Below are 20,780 nucleotides of genomic sequence, written 5' to 3'. Positions count from 1 at the left end.
TCACTTATCAGCTACCTAACCTCAGGTAAGCATTCACCTTCAATTTCTTGATCTGTGAAACAGAAGGGTGGGTACCTACCTTCCAGGTGTGTGCCTTTTATTATCCACTGTATATAGAGCACCCTCATAGTCAGCTGTCAGCAAACCTTCGTCCCCTTCACCTCCTGCTGCTTCTGATCTTTGCTGTCCTGATCGTCAGAGCTGGCTGAACAGTCATGCCCAGAACTCATCCTTTCCCCTCCAAGCCAGGCCCCTGTGCTGTGTATGCAGTCCAGGGAATGCCACCCCCCCCCCACCTGTTGAGGCCCTCCCATCTGGTGCCTGTGTGGAACCAGGACTCAGGTTCACTGCGCTTTCCCTCATCTCCCCCTTGGAGTCAGTCTGTAGTCCTGCCACTTAGGCCCCTGCAAGCATCCTCCAGCCCACCTGCGTTCACCACGCTAGGGCAGGTCTGTCTTCTCTCACTGAATGACCGTGAGGGCTGCTTTCTCCATTTTTCTCCGTACAGTGTTGCCCTTTCCATTCCATTCTCCAGGTGATCTCCAGTGAGCATCTTAAAGTGCAAATCTGGTCGTTGTGCATCCCCATCCCCTGAAGGATAAAGCCTAAATGTCCCACTGCAGCTCATGCGTTCTTCCACGTGGCCTCTGTGGGTCCTTCGGAATCAACCATCACCACCCGTCACTGCCCTGCTCCAGTCCTACTGATTCTCGTATGTTTCTCAATGCCACTGTGGCTTTTTTCGAGAGAGAAACTCATTTAGAGGGGAAAATGGTCAAGGGATTATTGTTCTGGGAAGTATTAGGTTGAACCGTGTGAAACTACTGATATCAGACCATTTCGACCTAGAAAGATGGCACTCGTTTACGGTGCAACCCAATATTTAGCGATCTGGAGTAATCTTCAGGAGGTCCGATGCTACGGCCTGAGACGGGCCAGTGTCCTTCCCCACGGCGCGCTGGCCCGTGCATGGATGTGCGGGCTTTCACCTCTCCCTTGCCATGTGCCCCTGGGGGCCTCTCCCAGCTCAGCCCTGACCAGCCCTCCATGTGTCTAAGCCTCGTGCATCCTTCAAGTTTTAGGTGTCTTCTCTTTGAAGCCTTCCATGACTCCCCAGGACTGAGTCATGTGCTTGCACTGAATTATTCCTCTTGCTTTCAAAGTGCTTCACGTCAGGTGTGGAAGATTATGTCTGTCTTGTTCAGGATGTATCCTCAGTGATTTGATAGGTCTGAACAGGGTAGGTGACAAACAATATTTGCTGAATGAATGATTGAATAGATGACTGAATGAATGCAGCCAATCTGTAGACAGCCCGGTCTCATTTCCATCACCTCTCCAGCCAGTGTGGTTGCGTGACTCACAAACGTTCGTTACTTGGGATCCGTCAACAGTCTCCGGGGACCAGGATGGTGGCTGGCCCATCCTCCAGGCTACTTCCTGAGGGCTCTTTCCATTGCTGTTTCAAGCTGTGAGGAGGTCTGGCCCAGATTTGTTTGAATTGCTGTGCTGAAACCACCCAAATAGAGAGGAGATAAGGCAGCAGGCTCTGTAACCCCTGGGCCGTGGGTAGCAGGGCAGACAGAGGCTGGGAACTGCTGCGCCCTGAGGTGCACGCAGGGGGGTTATTGCTGCCTTGGAGCGGGAGGCCAGCCTGGAGGCGGCGGAAGTGTGGTGAGTGTCGGGCTCTCCTTCCTGGGACAGAACTGCCCTCCCCAGCAGGCCGGTGGCACGATGCTGCCTCAGTCATGTTTCTTTTCAAGAGGATCAACATCTTAAAACACAAAACCAGTTTTTAGCCCTTGGTGGTTGGCATCATGGTAGCTGCTCAATTAATATTGCGAGATGTTGACGAAAGCAAGGTGATAGATGCCGATGAAGATCTTTGTTACTTATTTGTGCTGTCTGGAGCATCGCTGGGCCTTACGGGGGTTGAGAAGGAGAGTTGCTGAGAATCGAATAAAATGCTTATTTCCCGTTAGAAAGTTGTTGAGGACACACTTGATCATCAGTGCCACGGCGAGCTTTAGATCTGGCCAGTCATGATTTTGGAGACAAATCTAAATGACAACAATATCTTTGTTGAGACCTGGAGACTCAAGTACTGAGACAAACTGGGGTGGGTTCAGTGTCTCCCTCTCTATCAAAAAAGTCAAATGAATTAGAAATTAAGAAGTAACTGATGCTATCAGCAGCTCAGAAGGATCTCCTGCACGGTACGGAACAAAAAAGTGGGCAGATATTAAATAGGGGCTTCTAGTATATAGTAAACAAAGATTTGCCTTTTAGTAATCTGAGTTATATAAAAAAGGAAATTTCCCTCTAAGTTTGAATGTTCGTCAAAAAGGTTTTTATAAAACCTGATTTTTAAAACCATGATTTTATTTGCTATCAAACAATGTTAAGGCTGCCAAATATTTGATGTACTTAAAAATATCTCAATTATGTTATTTTATGTACTCAGGGTATCTATTCAGTCAAGTATAATTGTAAATAGATCAATAGTAAAATCGTTATTTGTAAATCACACCCATAAACTCTTTATTTCTTATACAGGAGAATAAATATAGACATACATACACCTATGCATGTATACATCCACTTCCACATGTATAAACACACAAACTTGCAATTGAAAAATAAACATTTCACAGTTACTCTATTTATTTTGAAAATTCCCCTTTTTAAAATTAATTTTTGTTGGAGTAGAGCTGCTTTACCATGTTGTGTTAGTTTCTGCTGTACGGCAAAGTGAATCAGCTCTCCGTATACACATATCCCCTCCCTCTTTCTCAGGTTTCCTTCCCATTTAGGTCACCACAGAGCACTGAGTAGAGTTCCCTGTGCTCTACAGTATGTTTCATTAGTTGTCTATTTTATTTTATTTATTTATTTTTTTGGTACGGGGGCCTCTCACTGCTGTGGCCTCTCCCGTTGCGGAGCACAGACTCCGGACGCGCAGGGTCAGCGGCTGTGGCTCACGGGCCCAGCCGCTCCGTGGCATGTGGGATCCTCCCGGACCGGGGCACGAACCCGCGTCCCCTGCATCGGCAGGCGGACTCTCAACCACCGCGCCACCAGGGAAGCCCCTAGTTGTCTATTTTATACATACTATCAATAGTGTATATGTGTCGGTCCCAATGGAAAATTCCCCTTCAGTAACAAGGCATTGAATGGAAGTTCATGGATCGGGAGGAGGTGACGTTCTCTCCTTTACATCCAGACTTACGATCAGGGAGTGACTTAGAGGCTGGGGAGAAGCTGGCTTATTATCTGTCTATCAGGGAGGGGCAGAGAAGCAACAGACCTCTGGCAAATACACCTTGTTCTCAAGAAGAAAATGAACCGATGGAAAAAATAATCCAAGTTGTAAGTTAGATGCATGTACGTTGCTTCTCCTCGTTTCTACAAAGGAGTTGGGATTTGTGGATGTTTCCCCCCCGTTTCAGGGATGTCCCGCCTTCCCCTTATCTACAGCCAGAGAGCCCGGAGGGTGGCTGCGGTCAGTTACAGGGTCGTGATCATTCCACAGACCCACTCCCTCGTTGCTTTCCTTTCCATTCCCGCCGCTGCTACCTTGGACTTGAGTCAGTAAAGCGTCTTACAGCCTCCCTCCTTCTGGGCTCACGCGGTTTCAGCGCACTGTTCCCCTGCAGCCAGGACGACTTCGTTACCGTCCTGCTTACAATCCTTCTAGGCTCCTTTGCGTCCACCATAAACCCCACAGTCCTCATCAGGCCCCCAGGCTCCCCGTGAAGGGGCTCCAGCCTACTGCCACCTCGTCTCTGGGGTCCCCTCCCTCACTGGGTGCCCGGTGCCCCAGACTAGCCTGTGCTTTCAGTTCCTTAATTCACACCCCCAGCAGCTCCTTTGGGGAGCCCTCCCCTTCCCAGCTCCTGGGTGCACGCTCACCTCACGGCTCAGCACCGTATCTTCTCTACAAAGCCTCTCTGGTTTCCTCCTGCTTCCTTCTTGGTTCTCACAGTAGGAGCCACTGACAACAGTCTGTTGCACTGACTTCTGTCTGCTTCCGTTGGACTGCGAGATCCTTGAGGATGCTCACTTGCTCTGTGTACCAAGTGGCTGGCATGCTGTCTGGCACAATTTCAATAAAATTATATTTAATGCAAGAATGAATGGATAGGGCTTCCCTGGTGGCGCAGTGGTTGAGAGTCCACCTGCCGATGCAGGGGACGCGGGTTCATGCCCCGGTCCAGGAAGATCCCACACGCCGTGGAGCGGCTGGGCCCGTGAGCCATGGCCGCTGAGCCTGCGCGTCCGGAGCCTGTGCTCCGCAACGGGAGAGGCCACAACAGTGAGAGGCCCGCGTACCGCAAAAAAAAAAAAAGAATGAATGGATAAATAGCCATTGTATCTTGAAATGTTATTTTCAACTGTTTGATTCAAAAAGTCAAGGCAGCCTAAGAAGATGTAATGCTCCAGAAATCCATTTGTCTTGACATCAGATCTCAGTGGGATATAATAGAAAAGGGAAAAAAAAATCTACTCTTGAAGAGCTTTCTCCACTTCTTCTTACCCCCGAGGTTTATTGTTTCTGGAGGTAGTACTTAAGCATGATATTTTGGCCCTGCTCATTTTTCCTTACAGCTGAACCTTGCTTGAATTTCTGTTTTTTCAATTATTATTATTTTTTGGTTATATTTGTTCACTTGTTTTATTTTTTAGATTCCACATAAAAGTGAAAACATATGGTATTTATCTTTCTCTGTCTGACTTAAATCACTAAGCATAATACCCCCCAGGTCTACACATTTTGCAAACGGCAGAATTGCATTCTTTTTTATGGCTGAGTAATATTCCGTTGTATATAGAAGATGTGGTATTTATTTTCTCAAGTATTCGTATCCTCTGGTAGCCACTTTTCTCAAAGAGGCAAAAGGAATATGCAAAAGGCTTGTAGATGGGTTACACTGTTTACTGATCCTATGTTATATCTTGTATCTAACCATTGTACCGGAGAAATTTATTACTGTCTAATGGCCAGCTCACATCTCTGGCTCGTGGGCACCAAGCCCTCCACCCTAAGGCTCCATTTAAACTCACAGAGTCTCTTGTATGCATGACTGATGGGAAAATTTCTCTTTTTTTTTCCTAGCATTTTTTCTAAGGTTAAACATAAAAACTGCCACAAACTATAGGCACAGTTTAGTGGATTATAGGTGATTTCTGTTTCTTTGTGCTCTTCTGTATTTCTCAAGCGAGTTTTTTTTTGGAATGTGCATCATACTTTCATAATCAGAAAAGAAAACAGAAAAATCATTAAAGTCTGTTTTGACTATAGAAATAGAGACTTTCTCAGAGGTCTTCTTATAAGGCTTTAGAGGAAACTATTAAAAACTCATTGGTCTTACCTGAAATTTACTTAGAGACATATATTTTTCTAAAGGTGATTTTGTTCTTTTTTTTTTTTAAATTAATGTTTAGTTTCTCATTATCTTGCAGTTTCAATATGGACAGCCTGCCAGGAAATGGTAGGTCAGGGGACTCACTGCTCAGTGACCAGCGGGGTGTAAGCAGGGAGGGAGAGCCGTGATGGCTGCTGCCTGGGCACCATCACCTTCCCAGCTGGTCTGTCTGGACGGCTTTGCCTTCAGCCCAGAAGCCAGCGAGGGCTGAGAGGCACACAGCTTCCTGGAGTTGAGAGTACTCGTTGGGCAGTGCTGTCCTGACCTTCTGTCTAAGTCGGCACAGTGTACCATATGGATGACATCAAGAAACTAAGGCACCGTTTCTCTGCCCAGAGGACGTGCCGTCTAGAGTGGGAGCAGTGCGCTGCCCAGAGTGTGCCTCAGAGGTCAAGGTCTGTCCCGTCACCGAAGGCACCTGGAGCCGGTCAGTCATGCCTACAAGCAAGTGTTGATGACCAACTGCCCACGATCTCAGGAAGATGGGAATGAGGGCTGAAGATGGGGTCCCTGGAACACTAGTTTCCAAGGCAGCTGCCTACGAGGCGGTCCACTAGGATGTGGGAAGAACATTTTAGAATTTCTGCTTTACTTTTTCATTTCACTCATTTAAGGTTTGTCCTTGAACCTGTTTTATATATGTGTATAGTAGTACATGCATACAATTTGTGAAACAAAAATCAGAGCGCGTGGCTGTAATTTTCTCACTGATGAGACAATGCTGACATTAACACTCGCTTATTTTGCGATGACTGAATCAGATGTCACGTGCAGCGTGTGACCAGCCTATGCGGCAGCTGTCTTTGTCATCACGTCCACAGAGGAAAAAAAAGGAGTTCATTGTCTAACAGAAGAGTTGGCACTCACGCACAAAGAAGATGAAAGAGGCAGAGACATGAAGAGGGAATGGGCAGAGTTACAAAAGGCACGGGGGAGAGGGAGTTTACAGCGTGGAGCTATTGGTAACTTCAGGCCAGAATTCGCAAGCCTTGTTCGGGTGTGTGGCCCTTAAAGGCATAACAGCTGAAAGCCCGGGAGGCTGCTTCTCCCAGGGGTACATTCCAAACTTGACCGAGCTGTGCTTCCCGGCAGCCTGGAGGCTGCTCGCCAGCACCCCAACAGGAGTTTAACGATGACTAGAATTCTTTGGGATCCCATATAGAATGTTCTTTATTCTGAATTATGCTAGGCGATTTCGATGTTTCGGTGCACCTGGGACAACCCACATTGACCTTATTTCGAAAGCTGCCGGGGGAAGTGACTATAAGAAATGGCGGCCAGGAGATAACCGACCAAGCGCGGGCGGACACCTGCTTCTGTTTTCCGCATTTTTATTGTATGGTTTTGCTGCTGACCCAGGCGTCCCTTCTCCCCTCTTAGGAGGCACGAGCCAGACACGTTAGTACCTCCCCAGACCCCGCTGCTTCTCTGGGAGCCCAGAGCCTCGCTCACCCCGTCTTCACAGCCTCAGCCCTGTTTTTTCTTCCTCTGCGTCTCAGAAAAGCAGATTCTCAGCTTCTTTCTTTTCCCTCCTCTGTTTGGCGTGACCCTCCTGCGTTCACCTCTGTTCTCAGCTGGGAGCTATTTGTATTTGTGCCAGCTCTCTCTGTCTCTCTCCCTGTCTCTCTCTCTGTCTCTCTCTGTGTGTGTCTCTCTGTCTCTGTCACTCTGTCTCTCTGTCTCCATCTCTGTCTTTCCATCTCTCTCTGTCTTTCTGTCTCTCTGTCTCTCTCTGTCTCTATCTCTCTCTTTCCGTCTCTCTGTCTCTCTGTCTCTCTCTGTCTCTGTCTCATTAGCAGAAGGAGACGTTTAGGATGCAGAGGCTGGAAGTACATCAGCCCTTTTCATCCCCTCCCGATAAGCCATCTCTCTACTGGGTTGACTCCTGTCTGTCCTTTCAGACTCTGTTGAGGAGGTATAGCCCACAGGGACTTCTCTGTCCTCTGGCTCCTGTCCTGTCTCCCATCTGCTTCTCGCCTGCCCTTTGATCGCACTGTCTTGGGACATGAATTTTCCTTTCATGTCCCTGTTCTGCCTTCTCACCTCAATTGCCCACTCAGGGCTCAGTCCTTCCACCCAGGAGATACTGTGGCTTCATCCATTGTTGGTCTTTTGCCGCAAGTCCACATTTCCTTCTGAAACTGGATAAATTGATCCTACACATCATGTACACGAAAGCCTTTGTGAAAATATTCGTTGTTAGATTTTCCCACTTTTGAATATTGAAGCAATTTGGCTATACTGTCTAATTTTCCAGGGGAAACAAGGATCTAAAATACCATACTATTTTGAAATTCAAACTGATAAGAAATCTTAAAGCGGTTAATTCTACAAAGGTCTACATAACCATTAATTTAATATGTAACCATTGATTGTTCACATTTCATTTTTAATCTTATTTCATCTTATAACGGAAAATCCTTCAGTATACTTAAAATAATAATGGTTAAACATATAAAAATACATACTTACAGAAAAATAATACATAAAATACAAGAAGATGGCATGAATTTAGAAAGTAGGAAAAAAAAAGAAGGAAAAACAAGGGTAGGGAAAATATTGGTAACATTTGTATAGGGATTAGAGTCACCACCACAGCCGTTTTCTATTCTAGACATTAAGTATGACTGATACGTATATAAAACTAAGTAATGTTTGAAAAAGTTTATGTGAATGGTAGAATTTATAATAAACTTTGGAGGTCTGCATTTGCGCTACCGTTCACTACAATACTTTCCATTGTGTAAGAACTCTAGTAATGAATTTTTACTCAGAAATAACTTTTTCCCCTGAAATGTTCAGTTAATGATGAGTATAGTTTCCGGAACATAGTTGATTTACAATGTGTTAGTTTCAGGTGTATAGCAAATTGATTCAGTTATATATATATATATTCATTTTCAGATTCTTTTCCATTATATATTATTACAAGATATTGACTATAGTTCCCTGTGCTGTACAGTAGGTCCTTATTGGTTATCTATTTTGTATATAGTAGTGTGTATCTGTTAATCCCAAGTTCCTGATTTATCCCTCCCCCACTTTCCCCTTTGGTAACTATGTGTTTGTTTTCTATGTCTGTTAGTCTATTTCTGTTTTGTAAATAAGTTCATTTGTATCCTTTTTTCTTAGATTCCACATAAAGTGATATCATATGATATTTTTCTTTCTCTGTCTGACTTCACTTAATATGATAATCTCTAGGTCCATCCATGTTGCTGCAAATAGCATGATTTCAATCTTTTTTATGGCTGAGTAGGATTCCATCGCATATCCGTACCACATCTCCTTTATCCACTCATCTGTCGATGGGCATTTAGGTTGCTTCCATGTCTTGGCTATTGTAAATAGTGCTGCTATGAACATAGGGGTGTAGGTACCTTTTTGAATTATAATTTTGTCCAGATATATGCCCAGGAGTGGGATTGCTGGGTCATATGGTAACTCTGTTTTGCTGGGTCATATGGTAACTCTAGTAAGGAACCTCCATACTGTTCTCCATAGTGACTGTACCAATTTACATTCCCACCAATAGTGTAGGAGGGCTCCCTTTTCTCCACACCCTCTCCAGCATTTATTATTTGTAGACTTTCTGACCAGTGAGAGGTGACACCTCACTGCAGTTTTGATTTGCGTTTCTCCAATAATTTGTGGTATTGAGCATATCTTTATGTGCCTGTTGGCCATCTGTATGTGAGAAGACAGATTTTTGACTGCAGCATCAGAACTAAAAGTGTGGACCAAAGGTCTTGGTCATCTGGCATCATTTTCTGTCACTGATATTTCAACCCTTCATCGGACGTGGGGCTGTTCTGAAAAGATGGCCTGAAAAATAAAAAAGATGGCCGTGATCTTGTCTAATAGCAAATAGGAGATTGACTATTAAAACAGAAGGCTCTGCTAACAGACTCCCCTGTGGTTTGTCCAGTTCCTCCCAAAGCGTGTGTTTTAAAGCAATGATATGATCATTCTGCCCACTGAGATCAATTAAGAAATCAACCAATATTTAAGGAGGCCTGAGGTCTGGCAAGATGCCCAGGGATTCCTCTTTCTTTCTCCGTTTGGTTTAGGTGGTGGAAAGCCATTCCATTGCAATTACTATGTAAACCTGGACTTGGGGAGGCCGTCGAGTGGACGTTCTGTCCACTGTGCTCTGGGGGCCCGTGTGCCCTTGTCCCCCAGATATGCCAGTGTGCTTCACGATGTGCCTGTTTCAAGGGGCCTGTCACATCTTAAAAAGGCGATAATGACTAATCAATACGGAATGTCCAAACTAAGATGATTTTTTTATTATTATTATTATTTTTTTGCGTTACGCGGGCCTCTCACTGTTGTGGCCTCTCCCGTTGCGGAGCACAGGCTCCGGATGCGCAGGCTCAGTGGCCATGGCTCATGGGCCCAGCCGCTCCACGGCATATGGGATCTTCCCGGACCGGGGCACGAACCCGTGTCCCCTGCATCGGCAGGCGGACTCCCAACCACTGCACCACCAGGGAAGCCCTAAGATGATTTTTACAAGCTCAAGAGAAACCATATAGCTTGAGTGTTTTTGATGCATTTTGGCAGGGAGTTGAGAAATCTTAAGGAAAAATTAATTGCTGTATCAATGGAAACCCCAGCAGGTAGACATCCAATTTGTCATTAATTAAAATGAGAAGACGTTTAACGATTTAAGGAAGCGTTGTCAAGATTGTGTGATAGTTTAATTTGCTAACATGGGATGAACCTGTTAGCTTCAGACGCATGATTAATAGAAGCAGAGCTCCTCCTGGAATTTCTCCGATGCTCACTTTCAGTGTGCAGTCATTTTTAAGACTCCGCTCAGTGCTCTTAGCTCACGTAAAGTGAGGTGACAGGTCTGCAGCATCCTTGGCAAATGTAGGGTAGACGAAATATTACACACAACATTGTCTGCGACTCATTTTTGCTCCTTTTCTCCTCCTCACTCCCCGACCCCGCATCCCTCCCTGCCAGCACCCTGAGTCGTACAGCAGCTGTGCAAACATTAGCTGCAAAGCGGCAAGCACTGAGTTGCAGACGCTCTCTGTGCTGTGCTCTGTCCCCTTCTATCAGGGAGCTCACCCCAGGGTGGATTCTAAATCCCTGATCACAGACACCTCAGGGAGGAAAGCAGTTCTTTCCTTCTGTGGCTGCTAATGTAAAGATGCCATTTCTTGAGCTGGAAGAATTTTCTGTGATTGCATTCTATGCTAAGCCTCAAAAGATAATTTTGTAGCTCTCATTCATCACCCAACAGGGCCTTTTAGGGGTGCTTCTTTTTTGTTTTTTAAATTTTATTGAAGTATAGGTGATTTACAATGTTGTGTTAATTTCTGCTGTACAGCAGAGTGACTCAGTTATACATATATATATATTCTTTTTTCATATTCTTTTCCATTATGGTTTATCACAGGGTATTGAATATAGTTCCCTGTGCTCTACAGTAGGACCTTGTTGTTTATCCATCTTATATGTAATAGTTTGCATTTGTGAACCCCAACCTCCCCATCCTTCCCTCCCCCAGCCTCTCCTCCCCCTTGGCAACCACAAGTCTGTTCTCAATGCTGTGAGTCTGTTTCTGTTTCATAGATACGTTCATTTGTGTCATATTTTAGATCCCACATATAACTGATATCGTATGATATTTGTCTTTCTCTTTCTGATTTACTTCGCTTAGTAGGGTCATCTCTAGGTCCATCCATGTTGCTGCAAATGGCATTATTTCATTCTTCTTAATGGCTGAGTAATATTCCATTGTGTATATATACCACATCTTTATCCTTTCCTCTGTCGATGGACATTTAGGGTGCTTCCATGTCTTGGCTATTGTGAATAGTGTTGCAATGAATATTGGGGTGCATGTGTCTTTTCTCACAGATACACTTTAGAGGATTGTGATAATTAGGATTGAGACTGACTGGAGACGTTCTTCAAATGTTTGTAGGAATGACATGCAATGCTGATATATATCAGTAGCTGACCCTTATTAAGAGATATTGTATGCAGGTAATCCACGAAACACTTTAAATGGATTATTTCACTGAAGCCTCCCAACCAGCCAGTGAGCTTCAGGCTTTGTGATTATCTGAATATATAAGGGGGCTGAGGCTGGCAGAGATCAAGCACCTTCCCTCAGGTGCCCCAGGGACCTGTAATCTGTCTGTCTCAAACCCCCTCAGCGCCTCGTTCTCCAAGACTAACGTTACCACAACGTTCTGGAGTTGGGTGTGGGACAGAGGTACGAAACTTGAAAACTGTGTCTTAAGAATGAACTTTTTGATTTAAATTCCCTTAGTAAGACGTTATTTAAAAAAATCCAAATTATTGTGGAAATTTTCAAACACATGCAAAACTAGAGAACTTATAAGGAGCCCCCATGTGCACATCTCACCAATTCAACAATTTTCAGTACATGGCTGGACTGATTGCAGCTGTACTCCCCTCCACTTCCCCACTGTACTAGTTTCCTATCACTGCTGAAACAGAGAGCCGTGAACAACTTGAAACAACACAGATCTACTGTCTTCCAGTTCTGGAGTCCAGAGGTCTGATGTGGGTCTCACTGGGCTACAGTCAAGGTGTTGGCAGGGCTGCTTCCTTCTGGAGGCTCCAGGGCAGGATCTGCTTCATGAGCTTCTTCAGCTGCTAGTGGCCAGCTGTGACCCTTGGCTCGTGGCCTCTTTCTCCATCTTCAGAGCACATCACTCCAGTCTCTGCTTCTGCATCACCTTCTCCTCTGACTCTGACCCTGCTCCCTCCCTCTCACAAGGACCATTGGATGACGTCATTGGGCGGACCAGAAAATCCAGGGTAATCTCCCCATCCCCAAATCCTGAACTTAATTATATCTGTAAAGTCCCCTTTGCCATATAAGGTAACATTCATGGGTCCTGAATATTAAGGCACGGACATCTTTGGGGAGCCGTTATTCAGCCTACCACATCCACCCTGCCCCCCACAGGAATATTTTGAAGTGAATCTCATTTTATTTAACCCATGAATATGTCAACACATATCTTCAAAAAGATAAAGACTTAAAAAAAATAAAGGTCATACCATTATCACACCTAAAAACATTAACAAGACTTTCTTCCTATCATCAGATATCCAACTTTCCCAAATTGTCTCCTAATTTCATGTTGACACGTGGCTTATTCACATCAAGAAATGTGTCAGGACTCTTTAACCTACGGGTTCCTACTCCTTTTACTTCACTTTCTTGTTGTTGAATTAACCAGTATTTTTGTCCTACAGAGTTTGGCTACTTGTGTCCTTGTGCTCATCGACATGTTTCTTTTTCCCATGTATTTCCTATAAACTGGTAGTTCGATCTATAGGTTTGATTACACTGAGGTTTGATTTTATTGTCACAGTGCTCCACTGATAGCGTTGTTACTGTCTACATAAGGAAGCCAATATCATCTGTTCTTTCTCTCCTGTGGTGTTGAGATTGGTTGTTGGGTTCAACTGGGAGACCTGCCCTCTTTGTATCAGATTTTCCATCAGCTTTTTATACCTAAATTGGTCATTATTGACTAGACTTATTATTTCATTCGTGGATTGTGAAATAGTTATATTCTAATTCCATCACAGTCATAACTTTTTTACATAAAATTCTTTTATAAGAAAAAAAATTTCTTCAGGTTATTTCCAAGAGGGTCTGTGGGTTTGTGAGACCGGGAGCTCTTAATGCTATGACCAAAGATTAAAATTCTCCATAGGATGTCACAGGCACTCAGTAGTGCTGCTTTCCTGAAGAGATGAAAGATACAGACACTCAGTTTCACTCATAATAATCCATGATTCGTGATGTGAGAAAGTAAGTAAATGTCTCAGAGTTTAAAAACAAAGTTTCCTTCAACATCTATTTAATTGTCCTGAGTTATGATCTACAAAAGAAAGAAATGTTTGATTCTTTCTCTTTATGCACCTGTTTCAGAATAATAATTGGTTTTCTAGAATCCTCTAAAGGTGAACAGAAAGAGTGTGTGTGTGTGTGTGCGCGTGTAGCATTATGAAGTCATGGATTTTTAACATGTTTGCTATGTTTCAATTCTTTGCAGAAAGTGTTCTTTTTCAAATTTTCCCATCTTTGGCAGAGATCCCTTTCAAATTGGCCCCTGAATCTTTTAACATCAACCTAAATGCTTCCTTGTTTTCTGATTGAACAAGATGTTTCAGGCTCATCTTGCACATTTCATGGCCCAGATCTAGAATCAGCATTTTCTGCAAGGAGCTCTTATTATTTTTAGTAGGAAATTATACTTAGAGACCACAGACTGGGCCCTGGGGTTGCTCACAGCTACTGGATTATCATTATTTTTGAACTTTTCAGTAGACAGAGCTAGGATTTTTTTTTCAGACAAATTATATCACAGATTCACACCGTTATTTCCAGTTCAAATTCAGGGTTACATAGTTTTACTTCTTTGATTTTATACAGGTATTTCTTTTCTCTTATGCTGAAAAATTTTATTCCTTATATCATTAAAAGAATTCTATACCTATCTATATATTTATCTATCTCTACTATGAAATATATTTGATTACATGTACGTAGTATATCTGACTATATATACGTGTATATATATTATATTATATTTGGTATATGCATTTTGTGTATGGTTTCAGAATAATAATACTGACATTTTTATTAATAATATGGTAACTGAAAACAACCTAAGACTTCTTTGCAGTTCTTTTTGTGTGTTCTTAGGATATATCCCACCAGGGATGCACAGTTAAATTACAGAGGTTTAAAGTCACTTTAATTAACTCCCCTGGGTGTAGTTCAACCATCAACTCAATGCATAGTTAGCTCAACGCCCAGTAGGCTCACCTCTATTATTTTGCCTTTTATTTTAGTGGTTGCTTCTTCTTTTTTTTTTTTAACATCTTTATTGGGGTATAAGTGCTTTACAATGGTGTGTTCGTTTCTGCTGTAAAACAAAGTGAGTGGTTACTTCTTTTAGCAACACAAACAAATATATAACACAAACTTTATGGTTCAAAGTTAAATGTACAAAACAAGGTGCAATCAGAAAAGTATAGCTGTCTTTCCCTCTCTTCAGCCTTTTCCTGACTTTCTCCTACAGGAAACCATTTAAATTCAATTTTGCTTTATCCTTCCACTGCTTTTTAACGACATAGCCATATATATTTATATCCTCTCTTAGACGAAAGGTGCAGCACTACACACGCTGTTCTACACCTGCCAAGATGACTTGTGAATGTAAAATTTCCTGAGAATAAGAAATAGAACCCACATATTGTAGTGTTAAGCCAGCAGTCCATTTAATCAGAAAGGGGTCAAGCCCTAAAGGGCTGGGAGCCAGACTCCTCTCTAGATTTCAACTTTGCAGAGCTCTGTTTGAGACCCATTCTGTGCTGACATTTTTATTTTCTTCCTCGTACTTAGCTTGTACCACCCCCAAGATCTCCCAGGACTCACAACAGTTATAATTAATTGCAAATACTGATTCTGGAAATACCATTTTTTTTTTAACCAGGTGGCTTGTCAAAATATTTTTCTATGTTACTACATGACAATTCTAACCACGGTTTTAATAGTAATTAACATTCAATAAGTACACATATTACAATTTGCTTAACATATTTCATTGAAGGGCATTTTGTTGTTTTCCACCTGTTTTTGTTATATGGCAAATTTAAAAATTAATTTCTCTTTGCTCAAGAGCCTTGAATTATTGAACTGATGGGACTGACACCCTTACCTAACAGATACCTGTGTTCTTTCCTCGGGTCCTTGTTTCCAGGGGTGGAAGTGTGCGGAAAGATGTAGCTCTTCCCAAAGAAAGTCTTTTTTCTTAACACTTTTGAAAGAAGGAAAATACAAAACATACACAGGATGAAAATAGACAGGAGGAGGACCTTTAAACAGAACAAAAACCTTTGTGAAAAATTCTCACTTCTGTTTTTTTTCCAAAGAAAAATTTTTATACGAGGTACATGTAAAGTGTGTCATATTAGATTGAACACGTGAATGATGATAAAGACTGTGACTTGGGTCAGATGAGTCTCTTAGAGCCTGCTAGCGGGACAGGATCTTAGACTACCGCAAGGCAGGTTTTCCAGGTCCGAGAACTCACATCGATCCTCAACCAGGAGGCTATCAGTTGTTCATCATTCATCGTTCCCCATACTTGTTCAATGCCTTACCTGAAGCCTCAGAGAACTGAGGAGCTTACGCGTTTCTTTTGATAAGATGAGGAAAAGACAGCATAGGTTTATATTAAAAAGTTTCAGATGTTTTCTGGAGTAGAGGAGGTGAGAGCAGGAGATTATCAAGTGATCCCACGGTTGCCAATGTAGGGCGGAGAGTTTGAGCTGCCCCCTTCCAGAATCTCAGCGGGGAGAGCCCCTGTGAGTGGGCTCTGGGACGGGGGTGGCCTGGCTTATTCATGGGGCCAGGGAGAACCAGCGTGAACAGGCAGAAGGGTTGCTGTGCCTAGATGGGCAGTGCAGCTTGTCACGCAGCACAGAGCCAGCATAGGGGGGCCTTAGAAGGGAGACAAATACGTTTAGCTGGATAAAACAAGTAACGACTGGTCTGTAAAGAAGAGGGGAAGGGCTCAATGAAAAGCAGTGTTTTAGAAAAACTGGTTGTCAACGCTATTCAGAATAGATTGAAAAAGAGAAGGAACTTGGAATTAGAGAGGCCAGTAAAGAGGCGATGGAGCTAATAAAGTCCTGAGTTCATAGAGACGGGACTGATGTATGGAGAATGATGAAACTACAGGAGAAGAGAGAGTAGAAGGAAGGACAGATTTAAAGAAAATAATCTATGAGTGTGGGAAGTAACAGACAGTGGTGCTTCCAGGACTTGAGGCAGCAGTGACTGGGAGAATGGGTGATGGAAGCAATTCATTAGATCAGGGGCAATTCATTATGGCTGGGAACCAGGTTCCTCCTTTTTTTTTTTTAAACCTTTCTTATTCTTCCTTCTCATCTTTTTAATACAACTCTCTATCAAGTGCTTTCATATCTGACAACTGTTCCCTGGGGCTCTAGTAGTAAACAATACAAGCACAGTCTTTGCTGTCACGGAACTTGCATTTAATTAGGGAAGGAGGCGGAAGAAAGAATAAGATAATTCATGCAGTGATAAGTGCTGTGAAGAAAGTGAAACAGGCCCATGTGCTGGATGGTGACTGAGGTTTGTAGGGCCTGGGTTGGAAAACTGCAGGTTGCAAACTCTGGAAAGTGACTCAGAGGAAGCAGCCATGTGAAGGCTTGGTGGCATTTCAGGACATTCTGGAAAATGAAAAAAAAATCTTAAGACAAGAACCGACTTGGAGAGCGTGAAACAAAAAGAAGGCTGAGGGTACCAGATGGTTCCCAGTAAGGGCAAGGAGATGAGGACAGAGAGTGTTTCAGTCAGGGTCTAATCAGGAGACAGAACCCAAACAAGTAACTTGAACACAGATAGCATAATACAAAAGAATTATTCATTACAACAAACGATTGGAGTGATGGAGGATCCACCAGGAAGAAGTAAAGAGAACTTAGCCACCCCCCACAGGGCTAAGATCGGGAACCCCCTGCCCCCAGGCTAAGATGCAGACCTCCTTAAAGAGGGCGTGACGATGCTGTCTGGAGTGCCGAGTCCTGCACCAGTGCACCTTCTGGCAGGCGTCTACCTGGAACTTTCTGGGACCCACCTTCCAGGGTTCCAAAGAAGATTATTCATGGGCAGTTGTCTCACCAGAGGCAGTCTGCTCACGAAGGGCTTGAAGGAGTTTGCAGGGAAACGGTTGGCTCCTGGGAGCCGCTGACACGCAGGTGCCGGAGCAGCTGTGCGTGAGGCAGAGGCTTGTGCAGGAGAAGCCGTCCACACGGCAGGAGCCAGACGCGGGGGAAGCTGTGTGTGAAGCATCCTGGTTCAGCAGAAGCCACGGAAGCCGAGCGCTGGGGACACCAGCCCCACGGCAAGAGCTGGGAATTGGGAAACCACAGGTGCTCCGGGAGCTGGGCACTGCAGCAGCTGTGTGTGCGCTGGGGGCAGGGTCTAGGCAAGCCATCCCCTCAGGAGGCTGCTGAGAGCACACTGGAACAAGGAAGGAAACTGCCTCCTCTTAGAAAGTCTCCCCCCCTCCCTCTGCCGACAAAGGAGAATTTTTTAAAGGGCCCAGCTAAATGTTTGCCAAGCAGGCAGTGAGGCATAGATTTGGAGCTGAGAGGCAGTGAACTCATAACCGGCACACAGAGCCCTGATCACGGAGGGCCTTGTAATGCAGGTGATGGCGGTGATATCAGCAGAAGTATTGGTAGTTGTACCCATCACGCCCAGGCATTGTTCTTAGCGCTTTATGTATTTTAACTCATTTTATCTTCACAATCCAGTGAGGCAGATGCTGTCATTATCCCCGCTTTACAGACGGGGTGACCGAGGCATAGAGAGGTGAAGTCACTTGCCCACAGTCACATGCTTGTGAGGGGCGGGGCCAGGATTCAAACCTGAGCAGCCTGACCCCAGTCTGCCTGACAGACTCAAGTCATTACTGATCTTTGAACAAACAGATAAATCTGTCAGGAGAGATAAGTACTTAAAAGAACTTTGCAGTCAACCCTTCTGTGATTAAACCAGCCACCTCTATTTTATATATTGTATAAATGCTGTCATTTTAATTACTTTTAAAGTAAGACACATGTACCAGGGCACATAGAACAGGATGTGCGGGGAAGGTGAAGAAATCGGGTGATGTGATTAAAATACTAGAAAATAGCATTTTGAGTGTGGTTTGATGGATTGGGGGCTCCTTGAGCATAACAAAACCAGAGAAAAGGGGGAAAGTGCAAAATTACTGTTATGGGTGTGAAGAAATGTCACTCAGAAGATCTTGACAATGTTTCTCTCATCACTGTTGGGTGGGGAGGGGACAGAGCCATGGTCCCCGTGGATGGGCTTGTGGGATGGGAATGTGTAGCATTCACGGTGCACCCGACACCGGGCTGGGTGGGCAGGGAAGGGAGACCTGCCCTGTCTTGTGGCTGAGACACGGCTGCTTCTTGAGGTTTAAGGCAGCGTGGTAGTGCCCGCTGGTTCTGCACGTGGAGGGGGGTCAAGGGAAGGTGGCAAGAAGAGGTAGCACATGAGCTGGATGAAGAGCTGGAAGACGCTGTCGGTTCAGGGCCAGTGTCTGGCCAGGACCCGGACCGATGGGGGTTTGGGAAGAAGGACGATACGCGGCCAAGAAGATGGTTCTGGGTCACATGATCTAATCCAGGCCTCCTCTATCCTTTCTACTTTAGTGACCCTGGGAAATTATTTAATCTAAGTTTCAGTTTTCTTGTTTATAAAAAGAAATAGAATAGAAATGTTCCTCACAGAGCTGTTGCACAGATTAAATGAGATACGTGAAGCCTGTTTTCACCGGCGATGGCACGTGCTCAGTAAATGTTTGTTGCCATTATTATTACTATTTGCAATAATAATATTATTTATAACATAATAATAATTATAATTATTATTGCTATTATTATTGAAAAAGTCTGGATATTAGAGTCCGGGAAAGAATAATAAGGATTCGATAAAAAAGTGTTTCATGACACATATGTGCATGTGTGTGTATGTATATAGAATTTTTAACTAGTTTTCAGTTGAAACCTTTGTTTTTGTGCCAGGCAGCCTAGGGAAATGCTCAGTTTTGCCCATGATAATGAATGCCCATGTTGTCACCATTTACAACAACTACGATTATTCTTGTCATCTCAAGGGAAATGTTCCTAGATCTGCACAAAAAATGGGCAAAGATCTACCACCAAAAAATGACCTAAGAGTAAGAGTGGCTTTGTGGGTCTTAGGCAGTGTATTTGAGAGTAGTCAAACGAGTCCCCGTGTGTTTGGTTTGGTTTCGGTATAGGGTAGGAAATCGCGTTTCCCAGGTGGAGAAGGGAGACTAAATATTTCTCATAAAATGAGTGAGACTCTGGCGCCATCAGGTCGTGGGTTTTGTCATCGGGATGGCATTCAGTCTCGGCTCCTCCAACTAGCTAGCCGGGCGACTGAGCAAACAACAGAAGCTCGAGTCTCTGAGCGCCGATCTGTAAAGTTGAGAGCATCATCGTAGTAATACTCACCTCATGGTGAAATCGTACAACAGAATGAAATAATGCGTGAAAACTGCCTAGAGCCCCACCAGGCACAGAGAGGGTGATACACGCAGGTCTCCTCCTCACGCAGCATCCCTGTTCCCAGCCTTCCCCCCTGGGGATCTCCAGTTCTAATGGCCCACTTTGGATGAAGCTGCCATGTTTATACGGACCTTGAGCCAGATAGTAATTGGAAATTCGATGGATAGGTAAGTGGTATAGGGGAACGGGCTTTCAGGGTGTCATATAAAGTCAGAGGAATCTCACACTCTCCTCTCTACCTGCACCTCTCAGTGTCCATTCTATTCTTTTATGACAAATGTACTTCCTGCGGCAGTAGTGTTCTCACCAGGGGCTGAAGGAATTGACGGCATTATTTCTTTAGAATGAGCCATAACATCCCTTTGTTCAGAGGGATTGTAAATCCGGCATCCTTCAAATTAGATAATCTACGTTCGATATCAGTAGGAAAGAAACAGAGAAGTAAATATTTGCTACAAAATGTCTTTCTGTTGTCTTAAAAACTAGTTAATTTCCTGCACCTGACAAGTCAGTTCCCTGCCACACCCGCCTCCCCTTTGGAGGCAAAGAGAAAACAATCCCCTACGGCAAGGAACCTGTCACTTGGGAATCCAGGGGAGATAATGTGACCACAGTGCAGTGGCAGTGAATACTGATAAGGATGTGACAGGCCATGCTTAAAGTTTGGGGTCACATTCCAATGACTGGCTGAGAGATGAAAAGAAAACAAAACATTAATCCCCCTCTTGGAATCTCGTGCAGATTCACTTAGTGGTTGCTTGGAGCTCAGCAGTCTGTCTCTTTCTTTCCACATTAATAATTGGAATCACATATCCATTATGGGTTTTCAGCAACAGTGTAATTGCTTCCCCTTCCTTCTTTCCTGGGACGGTGGGTCTGATGGTGAGAAAGGGCAGTTGTGTAATCGTTCTTTCCATGTAAACTCGGAGAAGTCAGTTGTGCCCGGAGGATATTGATGTCAGCTGCTTTGCTCTCCGGTGGAGGGAAGGAAGGAAATATTCTCATTGTGCTAGTTTTAGACCAATTTGGATTTCAGCCTTTAGGATACTCTGTGTACTGGGGATGGAGCTGCTGATGCCCAATTTGGCTGTCAGATCCTGGGCTTTCTACTTTCCCCGGCAGACTTCCTGTCTCAGGACGGGATCTCAGCACGGCTCAGCCGTCAGTGCCCTGCTTGGTGGCCGAAAGCCCAGCCAGGCC

The 20,780-nt window shown here is 44.2% G+C and overlaps 1 protein-coding gene and 1 non-coding gene across 2 annotated transcripts in view; both read left to right on the top strand.

Moving 5' to 3' along the window:
• Positions 1 to 20,780, top strand: part of DISC1 (DISC1 scaffold protein) — a 337,105-nt gene that overhangs the window by 280,087 nt on the left and 36,238 nt on the right.
• LOC132440119 (small nucleolar RNA SNORA25) lies at positions 13,068 to 13,194 on the top strand. Its single transcript, XR_009522524.1, has one exon. It is a non-coding gene; the product is annotated as a small nucleolar RNA SNORA25 (small nucleolar RNA).

Source organism: Delphinus delphis, chromosome 16 (assembly GCF_949987515.2).
Source record: "Delphinus delphis chromosome 16, mDelDel1.2, whole genome shotgun sequence".
Taxonomy (NCBI): domain Eukaryota; kingdom Metazoa; phylum Chordata; class Mammalia; order Artiodactyla; family Delphinidae; genus Delphinus; species Delphinus delphis.
Note: the sequence above shows the minus strand (reverse complement) of the source record. Positions and strands in the feature narration are given on the sequence as shown.